Source organism: Salvelinus alpinus, chromosome 22 (assembly GCF_045679555.1).
Source record: "Salvelinus alpinus chromosome 22, SLU_Salpinus.1, whole genome shotgun sequence".
NCBI lineage: Eukaryota > Metazoa > Chordata > Actinopteri > Salmoniformes > Salmonidae > Salvelinus > Salvelinus alpinus.
The window spans coordinates 28293223-28308094 of NC_092107.1; the positions used below are offsets into that span (position 1 = coordinate 28293223).

At 45.7% G+C, this 14872-nt stretch overlaps 1 protein-coding gene across 5 annotated transcripts in view; it reads right to left on the reverse strand.

The window, feature by feature from the left end:
• The window catches only part of LOC139549349 (CUE domain-containing protein 1-like), a 68606-nt gene that overhangs the window by 32059 nt on the left and 21675 nt on the right, over positions 1 to 14872 (reverse strand). For 2 of the 5 annotated variants that reach the window (XM_071359758.1, XM_071359757.1), the window contains exon 2: positions 2446 to 2589. The exons of the other annotated variants lie outside the window; for them this stretch is intronic. The gene's annotated coding sequence lies outside the window, so the exon portion shown is untranslated. The remainder of the gene's footprint in view (positions 1 to 2445; positions 2590 to 14872) is intronic. 5 annotated transcript variants of the gene reach the window in all.

The following is a 14872-nucleotide window of genomic DNA, read 5'->3' on the forward strand; positions in this document are numbered from 1 at the left end:
ACTCCCTGTTCACCCACGACTGCGTGGCCATGCACGCCTCCAACTCAATCATCAAGTTTGCGGATGACACTACAGTGGTAGGCTTGATCACCAACAACGACGAGACGGCCTACAGGGAGGAGGTGAGGGCCCTCGGAGTGTGGTGTCAGGAAAATAACCTCATACTCAACGTCAACAAAACAAAGGAGATGATTGTGGACTTCAGGAAACAGCAGAGGGAGCACCCCCCTATCCACATCGACGGGTCAGTAGTGGAGAAGGTGGAAAGTTTTAAGTTCCTCGGTGTACACATCACGGACAAACTGAACTGGTCCACCCACACAGACAGCGTTGTGAAGAAGGCGCAGCAGCGCCTCTTCAACCTCAGGAGGCTGAAGAAATTCGGCTTGTCACCAAAAGCACTCACAAACTTCTACAGATGCACAATCGAGAGCATCCTGTCGGGCTGTATCACCGCCTGGTACGGCAACTGCTCCGCCCACAACCGTAAGGCTCTCCAGAGGGTAGTGAGGTCTGCAGAACGCATCACCAGGGGCAAACTACCTGCCCTCCAGGACACCTACACCACCCGATGTCACAGGAAGGCCATAAAGATCATCAAGGACAACAACCACCCAAGCCACCGCCTGTTCACCCCGCTATCATCCAGAAGGCGAGGTCAGTACAGGTGCATCAAAGCAGGGACCGAGAGACTGAAAAACAGCTTCTATCTCAAGGCCATCAGACTGTTAAACAGCCACCACTAACATTTAGCGGCCGCTGCCAACATACTGACTCAACTCCAGCCACTTTAAAAATGGGAATTGATGGAAATTATGTAAAAATGTACCACTAGCCACTTTAAGCAATGCCACTTAATACAATGTTTACATACCCTACATTACCCATCTCATATGTATATATACTGTACTCTATATCATCTACTGCATCTTGCCATCTTTATGTAATACATGTACCACTAGCCACTTTAAACTATGCCACTTTATGTTTACATACCCTACAGTACTCATCTCATATGTATATACCGTACTCTATACCATCTACTGCATCTGCCATGCCGTTCTGTACCACCACTCATCCATATATCTTTATGTACATATTCTTTATCCCTTACACTTGTGTGTGTGTAAGGTAGTAGTGTGGAATTGTTAGGTTAGATTACTGTTGGTTATTACTGCATTGTCGGAACTAGAAGCACAAGCATTTCGCTACACTCGCATTAACATCTGCTAACCATGTGTATGTGACTAATAAAATTTGATTTGATTCAAATGGACAATGACCCCAAGCATACTTCCAAAGTTGTGGCAAGTCAAGGTATTGGAGTGGCCATTACAAAGCCCAGACGTCAAACCTATAGAAAAGTTGTGGGCAGAACTGAAAAAGCGCGTGCGAGCAAGGAGGCTTACAAATCTGACTCAGTTATACCAGCTCTGTCAGGAAGAATGGGCCAAAATTGACCCAACTTATTGTGGGAAGCTTGTGGAAGGCTACCCAAAATGTTTGACCCAAGTTAAAAAATGTAAAGGCAATGCTACCAAATACTAATTAAGTGTATGTAAACGTCTGACCCACTGGGAATGTGATGAAAGAAATAAAAGCTGAACACAAATCATTCTCTTATTATTCTGACATTTCACATTCTTAAAATTAAGTGGTGATCCTAACTGACCTAAAACAGGGAATTTTCAATATGATTAAATGTCAGAAATTGTGAAAAACTGAGTTTAAATGTATTTGGCTAAGGTGTATATAAACTTCTGACTTCAACTGTACATGTCATAACAAGATGCCCAGAGCTTCAAGTCAAGCTTCCTCAATCCTCTCTCGCTCTCTCCCAAACCAGCTAAACTTCAGTTGCATCTCGCGCCATAAACTGGTCTGTCCATAGCAACAGGCAGCACAGTGTGTGTGTGTTTGTCTTTCATTATGATGAAACCATGCCGTTACGGCAAAATACAATTTACCCTTAATGACTTTCTCATACAGATTAAATACTTTACCCACTCCTCGAAAAAAAATTGGAGTTTTAAAAAGGATCAGAAAACAAACCTGTACTTTTTTGCAGTTCCAAACAGTTTAGAACTTTATTTTTGTGGTCGGAACAGTGAAATGGAACAAATAAAATAAATGGTTCTGTTCAGAACGAAAGGATTGGAAAATAATTTAGGTTCCAACCCCTGATAGGCGTATATGAAATTGGGAGTCAAATGAAAACTAAGAGTCTAAACATGTTTGAGAAATTAAGGCATATACAGTGCATTCGGAAAGTATTCAGACCCCTCGAACTTTTTCATATTTTGTTACGTTACAGCATTATTCTAAAATTGATTAAATTCGTTTTTGCCTCATCAATCTAAACACAATACCCCATAATGACAAAGCAAAAACAGGTTAACAATTTCAGCAAATGTATATAAAATATAAAGTATAAATTATTCAGACCTTTAAATCAGTACTTTGTTGAAGCACCTTTGTCAGCGATTACAGCCTCGTGTATGACGCTACAAGCTCGGCACACCTGTACCTGGGGAGTTTCTCCCATTCTTCTCAAGCTCTGTCAGGTTGGATCTGGGGGCGTCGCTCCAGCTACAGTGGGGCAAAAAAGTATTTAGTCAGCCACCAATTGTGCAAGTTCTTCCACTTAAAAAGATGAGAGAGGCCTGTAATTTTCATCATAGGTACACTTCAACTATGACAGACAAAATGAGAAAAAAAAATCAAATTGTAGGATTTTTAATGAATTTATTTGCAAATTATGGTGGAAAATAAGTATTTGGTCAATAACAAAAGTTTCTCAATACTTTGTTATATACCCTTTGTTGGCAATGATAGAGGTCAAACGTTTTCTGTAAGTCTTCACAAGGTTTTCACACACTGTTGCTGGTATTTTGGCCCATTCCTCCATGCAGATCTCCTCTAGAGCAGCGATGTTTTGGGGCTGTTGCTGGGCAACACGGACTTTCAACTCCCTCCAAAGATTTTCTATGGGGTTGAGATCTGGAGACTGGCTAGGCCACTCCAGGACCTTGAAATGCTTCTTACGAAGCCACTCCTTCGTTGCCCGGGCGGTGTGTTTGGGATCATTGTCATGCTGAAAGACCCAGCCACGTTTCATCTTCAATGCCCTTGCTGATGGAAGGAGGTTTTCACTCAAAATCTCACGATACATGGCCCCATTCATTCTGTCCTTTACACGGATCAGTCGTCCTGGTCCCTTTGCAGAAAAACAGCCCCAAAGCATGATGTTTCCACCCCCATGCTTCACAGTAGGTATGGTGTTCTTTGGATGCAACTCAGCATTCTTTGTCCTCCAAACACGACGAGTTGAGTTTTTACCAAAAAGTTCTATTTTGGTTTCATCTGACCATATGACAGTCTCCCAATCTTCTTCTGGATCACCCAAATGCTCTCTAGCAAACTTCAGACGGGCCTGGACATGTACTGGCTTAAGCAGGGGGACAAGTCTGGCACTGCAGGATTTGAGTCCCTGGCGGCGTAGTGTGTTACTGATGGTAGGCTTTGTTACTTTGGTCCCAGCTCTCTGCAGGTCATTCACTAGGTCCCCCCGTGTGGTTCTGGGATTTTTTTTTCTTCTTGTCATCATTTTGACCACACGGGGTGAGATCTTGCGTGGAGCCCCAGATCGAGGGAGATTATCAGTGGTCTTGTATGTCTTCCATTTCCTAATAATTGCTCCCACAGTTGATTTCTTCAAACCAAGCTGCTTACCTATTGCAGATTCAGTCTTCCCAGCCTGGTGCAGGTCTACAATTTTGTTTCTGGTGTCCTTTGACAGCTCTTTGGTCTTGGCCATAGTGGAGTTTGGAGTGTGACTGTTTGAGGTTGTGGACAGGTGTCTTTTATACTGATAACAAGTTCAAACAGGTGCCATTAATACAGGTAACGAGTGGAGGACAGAGGAGCCTCTTAAAGAAGAAGTTACAGGTCTGTGAGAGCCAGAAATCTTGCTTGTTTGTAGGTGACCAAATACTTATTTTCCACCATAATTTGCAAATAAATTCATTAAAAATCCTACAATGTGATTTTCTGGAATTTTTTTTCTCATTTTGTCTGTCATAGTTGAAGTGTACCTATGATAAAAAGATGAGAGAGGCCTGTACTTTTCAAGTGGGAGAACTTGCACAATTGGTGGCTGACTAAATACTTTTTTGCCCCACTGTATTTTCAGGTCTTTCCAGAGATGCTCGAACGGGTACAAGTCCGGGCTCTCGCTTGGCCACTCAAGAACATTCAGAGACTTGTCCCGAAGCCACTCCTGCATTGTCTTGGCTGTGTGCTTAGGGTCAATGTCCTGTTGGAAGGTGTACCTTCACCCCAGTCGGAGTTCCTGAGTGCTCTGGAGCAGGTTTTCATCAAGGATCTCTCTATACTTTGCTCCGTTCATATTTCTCTCGATCCTGACTAGTCTCCCAGTCCCTGCAGCTGAAAAACTTCCCCACACCATGATGCTGCCACCACCATGCTTCACCGTAGGGATGGTGCCAGGTTTCCTCAAGGCGTGACTCTTTGCATTCAGGCCAAAGAGTTCAATCATGGTTTCATCAGACCAGAGAATCTTGTTTCTCATGGTCTGAGAGTCCTTTAGGTACCTTTTGGCAAACTCCAAGCGGGCTGTCATGTGCCTTTTACTGAGGAGTGGCTTTCGTTTGGCCACTCTACCGTAAAGGCCTGATTGGTGGCGTGCTGCAGAGATGGTTGTCCTTCTGGAAGGTTCTCCCATCTCCACATAGGAACTCTAGAGCTCAGTCAGAGTGACCATCGGGTTCTTGGTCACCTCCCTGACCAAGGCCCTTCTCCCCCGATTGCTCAGGTTGGCCGGGCGGCCAGCTCTAGGAAGAGTCTTGGTGGGTCCAAATTTCTTCCATTTAAGAATGATGTAGACCACTGTGTTCTTGGGGACCTTCAATGCTGCAGACCTTGTTTGGTACTCTTCCCAAGAACTGTGCCGAAACACAATCCTGTCTTGGAGCTCTACGGACAATTCCTTCCACCTCATGGCTTGGATTTTGCTCTGACATGCACTGTCAACTGTGGGACCTTATATAGACAGGTTTGTGACTTTTCAAATCATGTCCAATCAATTGAATTTACCACAGGTGGACTCCAATCAAGTTGTATAAACATCAAGGATGATCAATGGAAACAGGATGCACCTGAGCTCAATTTCAAGTCTCATAGGAAAAGGTGTGAATACTCATGTAAATAAAATATTTGTTTTTAATAAATTAACAAACATTTCTAAAAACCTTTTTTTACGTTTTGTCATTATAGGGTATTGTGTGTAGATTGATGAGGAACATGTTTTATTTATCAATTTTAGAATAAGGCTGTAATGTAATAAAAAGTGGAAAAAGTCAAGGGGTCTGAATACTTTCCGAATGTACTGTGTACTTTTTTCAAAAAAAATCTACACTAAAAATTAAGAAGAAGCAAAGGCTTTGATTTCTGGTCTGGAAACAGGTCTTAGAAAACATCTATAAGAAAAAGTCTTAAAAATGTACCAGAATACATTAAAAACACAATAACATTGAAGTAAAGACCCCTGCCAACTAATCTTTAAGATATGTTCTTCTCTCCCTCATGAGGAGGGAAGATAATAAAAGTTCACAGAAGTAACAAGGTAGACCTATCAATTAGTGTTTTTACTGATATTAATTTTGTTTGTGAATTACTAAGTGATTAAAACTAGAAATTCCCTTACAAAATCGGTAACAGAATTTCCCCAAAATTGGTAATGGAATTTCTGCAATTTAATTGGCTACAATGGGAAATCATAGTAGTTACATACCACAACATTTTTGGGGTTGGCATGCATTTTAAGTGAAAAATCTGAGCATTAGCACAATTGCATTTCCGTGGAATTGCCTGGTAGGCAAGTGTGTGTGTGAAAAGTGTGACCAGGGCGCAGTGGCAGCCATGGGAAATCACTTTCATGCTCCAGCTCTGGGACCAGGAGAGCGAGACAGACTCTACGGGTGCATCTCAACAGTCTTAAGTAGGCTGCTCATCCTATTGATTACACATCTGCTCAGATTAAGGAAAGGAGATGAGGACAATATTGAAATGCACCCCATCCTGGGCCTCTGAGGATATTGGCAGTGACCATCTGAGCAGTGAGCTGGGGCCCAATGTTTATGGACATCCTCTCTATACAGGCCAGGAGATAACCTAACTCTGCAAGGCCTTCATGTTGATTTGTGGAGCAATAAACTCTACATACACTGCAGTGGGCTTCTTTGAACTTCATTTCATCTGGCCTGTAAAACACCCTCCCACAGTACCTCGCTCAGGGCATACAGCCAGTACACACTACAGTCTCTCTCTATGGACCTTCACAGCATAAACCTTGAGTCACTGAACTGAGTCCAACTCTCGCAAGTGTGTGGGACTGTTAGGTGTGAATATGTATGTGCCAGAAACAAGCAACCGAGGAGTGACGAGAAAGAAAAAAGGGGGCACTTTCACATCTAGGAGTGACCTGGAAAATCTCTTCATACCTTCTTACCACTGACATTATTTGCCTAATTAATTGGAATCCAAATGAATCGGAAAGTGTTTGACTTTCACCTACATCATCCATCAACTCTTTTGGCCTATAGATGTTGATGGGAGATGTCAGTGATAATGCCAGTTAAACAGAGAGAATTTAAGTGGGTTTCTGCCCATAGTTGTTTCTACCATGTTGCCCTCTGTGCAGCATGTGTGCTCTGGTCTTGTCTGTTGAGGTCACATTCGTCCATACAGAATTGACTTCCTGCTTTGCGCTGCTGAAAGGGGGAGTCACCGTCCCCCCGGCAGCTTGGAAACACTTGTTTCCCTTGGTAAGGACATCACTGGCCAGCAAGGAAACAGGAAGTCATATGATAAAGTGCTTTATGATAGAACACCCTCTCATGCCTTCACATCATCATGCCAGCAACATTATAGTTCTTCCTTATGACTACTAACCGCTAGGATATAATCAGGGATGAATACAGAGGCTCAATCCTCCCACTGATAATATTATAAGTTCTGCAGCTGATCCATCTCTGGGCTACAAAAATAAATGTAGAAAAACTGTTTCTGTCAGCATTACGGGACCAAAAACTTGTAAACACTTCCCTATCGAAAAACCATATGATAGCTTCCTTCTTTCAGGCTCAACGTCCCTATTTTTGTACCACCAGCCCACGATTATGCAAACCTGCATATTATTTTGGTAGAAAGTTAATTATGTATATAAAGGCCTGAAGCATGTGCGTCTCAGCACAGAACCCAGGCACAGCCATGGACTCCTCTCTCCCTCACACACAGACCTCTTCACATCAACGAGACCATATTCATCTGCACCTAAGAACCTGCTATATTTAGCATGGGATCCATTGCTCTTTGTCCTCCTGGGTCTGTATGTGCGGCTGTGGTCGTCTCCCAACACACAGTGAACAAAAGGAAGCAGCAGCACTGCCCTGGTCAAGAGAGCTGGGCTTACCTTCAATCTATCATATTCACTGTGCTGGAGCAGGTAAGAAGAAAAAAGACATTACCCTACGATAGAGTACTAGGAAGTCACCATCTGATGGATTACTCATCTAAAGTAATTATGTGAAGTAACAGACTCTGAAGGACTAAATGCAGCCAGTCATGCACTTTGATGCTGAAGCCCTTTAGCTGGCCTACATTAACACAGTCAAGCATAAATTAATCTGCTTTCAATACGTAGGAACACGATGACAACAGAAAAATTAACTCAGCAAAAAAAGAAACGTCCCTTCACTGTCAACTGCATTTATTTTCAGCAAACTTAACAGGTGTAAATATTTGTATGAACATAAGATTCAACAACTGAGACATAAACTGAACAAGTTCCACGGACATGTGTCTAACAGAAATGGAACAAGGGGGGGGGGGGGGGGGGGGTCAACATCAAAAGTAACAGTCGGTATTTGGTGTGGCCACCAGCTGCATTAAGAATTACAGTGCATCTCCTCCTCATGGACTGCACCAGATTTGCCTGTTCTTGCTGTGAGATGTTACCCCACTCTTCCACCAAGGCACTTGCAAGTTCCCAGACATTTCTGGGGGGAATGGCCCTAGCACTCACCCTCCGATCCAACAGGTCCCAGACGTGCTCAATGGGATTGAGATCCGGGCTCTTCACTGGCCATGGCAGAACACTGACATTCGGTCTTGAAGGAAATCACACACAGAACAAGCAGTATGGCTGGTGGCATTGTCATGCTGGAGGGTCATGTCAGGATGAGCCTGCAGGAAGGGTACCACATGAGGGAGGAGGATGTCTTCCCTGTAACGCACAGCGTTGAGATTGCCTGCAATGACAACAAGCTCAGTCCGATGATACTGTGACACACCGCCCCAGACCATGACGGACCCTCCACCTCCAAATCGATCCTGCTCCAGAGTACAGACCTCTGTGTAACACTCATTCCTTCGACGATAAACGTGAATCCGACCATCACCCCGGGGAGACAAAACCACGACTCGTCAGTGAAGAGCACTTTTTGCCAGTCCTGTCTGGTCCAGCGACGGTGGGTTTGTGCCCATATGCGACATTGTTACCGGTGATGTCTGGTGAGGACCTGCCTTACAACAGGCCTACAAGCCCTCAGTCCAGCCTCTCTCAGCCTATTGCGGACAGTCTGAGCACTGATGGAGGAATTGTGCATTCCTGGTGTAACTCGGGCAGTTGTTGTTGCCATCCTGTACCTATCCTGCAGGTGTGATGTTACATGTGGTCTGCCACTGCGAGGACGATCAGCTGTCCGTCCTGTCTCCCTGTAGCCCCGTCTTAGGCATCTCACAGTACGGACATTGCAATTTATTGCCCTGGCCACATCTGCAGTCCTCATGCCTCCTTGCAGCATGCCAAAGGCACGTTCACGCAGATGGGCAGGGACCCTGGGCATCTTTCTTTTGGTGTTTTTCAGAGTCAGTAGAAAGGCCTCTTTCGTGTCCTAAGTTATCACAACTGTGACCTTAATTGCCTACCATCTGTAAGCTGTTACTGTCTTAGCGACCGTTCCACAGGTGCATGTTAATTAATGTTCATTAATGTTCAGGTTGCAAGATTGAGGTTGCAAGATCGAATCCCCGAGCTGACAATGTAAAAATCTGTCATTCTGCCCCTGAACAAGGCAGTTAACCCACTGTTCCTAGGCCATCATTGAAAATAAGAATTTGTTCTTAACTGACTTGCCTAGCTAAATAAAAGGTAAAATAAATAAAATACAATTGTTTATGGTTTATTGAACAAGCATGGGAAACAGTGTTTAAACCCTTTACAAAGAAGATCTGTGAAGTTATTTGGATTTTTACGAATTATATTTGAAAGAGGGTCCTGAAAAAGGGACGTTTCTTCTTTTGCTGAGTTTAGATTAAAAAAATGACAAAATGCATCTCCTCTCTAAGTAGCCTATCTATGTAGTGGATCTCATTACAAGGGTTATAGTGTTTTCAGATGGTAGGCTCCATCTCCCAACACAATTACGAGTCCCAGGCTCGTCTGTCCCCATGACAACCAGGCCCCAGCATTCCACCTGGGGCCATCATACTGTAGGTGGGACATTCTAATCTCCTGTGTTGACCACTGCTGCTAGATTATTTAGGGCCAGAGAGCTCCACTTACACTGCGTCTCCAATTTACGGGTGAAAATAACATTTCAGCTATGATAAATACACACTCTAAAAGTGGCACAAGTGGCAGTTGAACAAGAATGAAATTAGATTATTTTTGGATTAGGCCTCATAGTAAATCTCTGATCATCTCTGTAGACAAACTGTACTGTAGTCCCTTACTAAATCCCCCACAGAAATGGTAAGACTGTCCGTGTCAATACTCTATAGGCCTACAGTTTCACAGACACGTGAGTGAAAGGCCATTGAGTCTTGGCTAGTCTAACTATAGTCTCTTCCCTCCATCTGTGCTCTGCCATTCATTCTCCCAACAAGACCAGCTAGTTCACATTCCTGCCCTGTGACGTTCACATGTTTTCAACAGCCATTTGGAAAGAGTGACACCCACTTTTCTTCAGAGGGGCAGGCAGACCTAGGCAGAGATGGCAGTCCCCCTCCACCACTCTCAAGGCCAACAATAACAACAAACTAACCCTGGTGACCTCTCAGGATGCAACGGCTGTTATAACAGCCATCTGCATGAAAGAGCCAGAGATCCAGGACATCTATCTAGTCTACAGCTAGAGGAGTGGGGGGTAGATTTGAACACTCATAGGCCCAGAGTACCAAAATATACCTGAAATGTAGCTGTACACATCAACAACCATGGCTTTATATAATAACACAAGAAAGACATGTAGTAGTGGTACGCGTGTACAAAATGCAGCCGTAGCTGCAGTAGGCCTACACATAATTTACACCTACCAACACACACAGGTCAGCACGACAAGATGAGCACCATTAGCTTATCAAAGATTCTTACAGGCTTCATAGCTTAAACTTCAATAATTACAACTACAGGCTACATTTGTCGAATTTGTAAAAAATTGTGACACTACGCAATGAGTGTAACCAAGCTGCCACTTCTCAATGTGCGCAATATTTCTCAGAAAAGCAAATTAAATCAAACTAAGTGCATATAGCAGCACTGTTGGAGCGAGTGGTCGCATTTCGCATTTCGCTCCGCAGGTAGTATTACATTTCATTACAGTACAACGGTTTGACTTGTCTGATCTTAGCTAGCTACATAGCCGTCTTTGTATCAAAGATAATTGTGTAGTTTAGAGTAATTATCGTAATTACCGAGGTTAGCTAGTCAGCTATTTTCGTCCTAGTCAACACTGCTAGCTAGCCAGCAGCTAGCAGCTAGCCAACGTCTACCGTCTACCGAATAGCAGCACTGTAGAAACTATTACATTAGTTTCTACATTACAACGGAACGACTTGATTAGTGTAGTATTAGCTAGCTACATAGTTGTCTTTGCTGTCTTTGTATCCAAGATAATTGTGTAGTTTAGAGTAATTGTCAAGGTTACCTAGCCAGTTACCGAGGCTACCTAGCCAGCTACACTTTCAAACTAAGTCAACAACGCAGCCACTGCTAGCTAGCCTACTCCACCAGCCAGCAGCACTGTATCATTTTAGTCAATAAGATTTTTTGCAACGTAAGCTTAACTTTCTGAACATTCGAGACGTGTAGTCCACTTGTCATTCCAATCTCCTTTGCATTAGCGTAGCCTCTTCTGTAGCCTGTCAACTATGTGTCTGTCTATCCCTCTTCTCTCCTCTCTGCACAGACCATACAAACGCTTCACACCGCGTGGCCGCCGCCACTCTAACCTGGTGGTCCCAGCGCGCACGACCCACGTGGAGTTCCAGGTCTCCGGCAGCCTCTGGAACTGCCAATCTGCGGCCAACAAGGCAGAGTTCATCTCAGCCTATGCTTCCCTCCAGTCCCTCGACTTCTTGGCACTGACGGAAACATGGATTACCACAGATAACACTGCTACTCCTACTGCTCTCTCCTCGTCTGCCCACGTGTTCTCGCACACCCCGAGAGCTTCTGGTCAGCGGGGTGGTGGCACTGGGATCCTCATCTCTCCCAAGTGGACATTCTCTCTCTCTCCCCTGACCCATCTGTCTATCGCCTCCTTTGAATTCCATGCTGTCACAGTTACCAGCCCTTTCAAGCTTAACATCCTTATCATTTATCGCCCCCCAGGTTCCCTTGGAGAGTTCATCAATGAGCTTGACGCCTTGATAAGTTCCTTTCCTGAGGATGGCTCACCTCTCACAGTTCTGGGTGACTTTAACCTCCCCACGTCTACCTTTGACTCATTCCTCTCTGCCGCCTCCTTTCCACTCCTCTCCTCTTTTGACCTCACCCTCTCACCTTCCCCCCCTACTCACAAGGCAGGCAATACGCTTGACCTCATCTTTACTAGATGCTGTTCTTCCACTAATCTCATTGCAACTCCCCTCCAAGTCTCCGACCACTACCTTGTATCCTTTTCCCTCTCGCTCTCATCCAACACTTCCCACACTGCCCCTACTCGGATGGTATCGCGCCGTCCCAACCTTCGCTCTCTCTCCCCCGCTACTCTCTCCTCTTCCATCCTATCATCTCTTCCCTCTGCTCAAACCTTCTCCAACCTATCTCCTGATTCTGCCTCCTCAACCCTCCTCTCCTCCCTTTCTGCATCCTTTAACTCTCTATGTCCCCTATCCTCCAGGCCGGCTCGGTCCTCCCCTCCTGCTCCGTGGCTCAACGACTCATTGCGAGCTCACAGAAAAGGGCTCCGGGCAGCCGAGCGGAAATGGAGGAAAACTCGCCTCCCTGCGGACCTGGCATCCTTTCACTCCCTCCTCTCTACATTCTCCTCTTCTGTCTCTGCTGCTAAAGCCACTTTCTACCACTCTAAATTCCAAGCATCTGCCTCTAACCCTAGGAAGCTCTTTGCCACCTTCTCCTCCCTCCTGAATCCTCCTCCCTCCTGAATCCTCCTCCCTCCTGAATCCTCCTCCCTCCTGAATCCTCCTCCCTCCTGAATCCTCCTCCCCCCCCCCTCCTCCTCCCTCTCTGCGGATGACTTCGTCAACCATTTTGAAAAGAAGGTCGACGACATCCGATCCTCGTTTGCTAAGTCAAACGACACCGCTGGTTCTGCTCACACTGCCCTACCCTGTGCTTTGACCTCTTTCTCCCCTCTCTCTCCAGATGAAATCTCGCGTCTTGTGACGGCCGGCCGCCCAACAACCTGCCCGCTTGACCCTATCCCCTCCTCTCTTCTCCAGGCCATTTCCGGAGACCTTCTCCCTTACCTCACCTCGCTCATCAACTCATCCTTGACCGCTGGCTACGTCCCTTCCGCCTTCAAGAGAGCGAGAGTTGCACCCCTGCTGAAAAAACCTACACTCGATCCCTCTGATGTCAACAACTACAGACCAGTATCCCTTCTTTCTTTTCTCTCCAAAACTCTTGAACGTGCCGTCCTTGGCCAGCTCTCCTGCTATCTCTCTCAGAATGACCTTCTTGATCCAAATCAGTCAGGTTTCAAGACTAGTCATTCAACTGAGACTGCTCTTCTCTGTGTCAAGGAGGCGCTCCGCACTGCTAAAGCTAACTCTCTCTCCTCTGCTCTCATCCTTCTAGACCTATCGGCTGCCTTTGATACAGTGAACCATCAGATCCTCCTCTCCACCCTCTCCGAGTTGGGCATCTCCGGCGCGGCCCACGCTTGGATTGCGTCCTACCTGACAGGTCGCTCCTACCAGGTGGCGTGGCGAGAATCTGTCTCCGCACCACGTGCTCTCACCACTGGTGTCCCCCAGGGCTCTGTTCTAGGCCCTCTCCTATTCTCGCTATACACCAAGTCACTTGGCTCTGTCATATCCTCACATGGTCTCTCCTATCATTGCTATGCAGACGACACACAATTAATATTCTCCTTTCCCCCTTCTGATAACCAGGTGGCGAATCGCATCTCTGCATGTCTGGCAGACATATCAGTGTGGATGACGGATCACCACCTCAAGCTGAACCTCGGCAAGACGGAGCTGCTCTTCCTCCCGGGGAAGGACTGCCCGTTCCATGATCTCGCCATCACGGTTGACAACTCCATTGTGTCCTCCTCCCAGAGTGCTAAGAACCTTGGCGTGATCCTGGACAACACGCTGTCGTTCTTAACTAACATCAAGGCGGTGACCCGTTCCTGTAGGTTCATGCTCTACAACATTCGCAGAGTACGACCCTGCCTCACACAGGAAGCGGCGCAGGTCCTAATCCAGGCACTTGTCATCTCCCGTCTGGACTACTGCAACTCGCTGTTGGCTGGGCTCCCTGCCTGTGCCATTAAACCCCTACAACTCATCCAGAACGCCGCAGCCCGTCTGGTGTTCAACCTTCCCAAGTTCTCTCACGTCACCCCGCTCTCTCCACTGGCTTCCAGTTGAAGCTCGCATCTGCTACAAGACCATGGTGCTTGCCTACGGAGCTGTGAGGGGAACGGCACCTCCGTACCTTCAGGCTCTGATCAGGCCCTACACCCAAACAAGGGCACTGTGTTCATCCACCTCTGGCCTGCTCGCCTCCCTACCTCTGAGGAAGTACAGCTCCCGCTCAGCCCAGTCAAAACTGTTCGCTGCTCTGGCACCCCAATGGTGGAACAAACTCCCCCACGACGCCAGGTCAGCGGAGTCAATCACCACCTTCCGGAAACACCTGAAACCCCACCTCTTTAAGGAATACCTAGGATAGGATAAAGTAATCCTTCTAACCCCCCCCCCCTTAAAAGAGTTAGATGCACTATTGTAAAGTGGTTGTTCCACTGGATATCATAAGGTGAATGCACCAACTTGTAAGTCGCTCTGGATAAGAGCGTCTGCTAAATGACTTAAATGTAAATGTAAATATTCTATAGTCATAGCTGATGTGAAATTTCCTACATGGCAGTAGCTAATTTGAATCTGTTGCAAAGAGTAAATACCCATTCAGAGAGCAACACACACACACAAAATAGCAAGAGAGCAGGGAGGGGACGAAAATGTAGGCTGTGTCGTTTTCATAGTATTGACATAGGCTACTGTAAAAGTTATCACATAATGACTGTGTAATACACATTAATGATAGAGTGAAAGTTTGCCTACTTGTTTTAGTAGGCTACACAGGGTATTGGTCCTACATACAAAAATGGAGGCCTATCTGAAACACAGCCATGTACACAACAACTGTCATTTTGCCATAAGAAAGCACTCAATGTTGAAGAGAAGTCCCACAAAGACTCGTAGCCCAAGATATGCTCATTAAAACCACATACACCATAACCATACATTCAGGAACATGGGCAGAAGGCTACCGCGTCACCTCAGAGCACAACTAATAGGCTACATTGGTCATTGT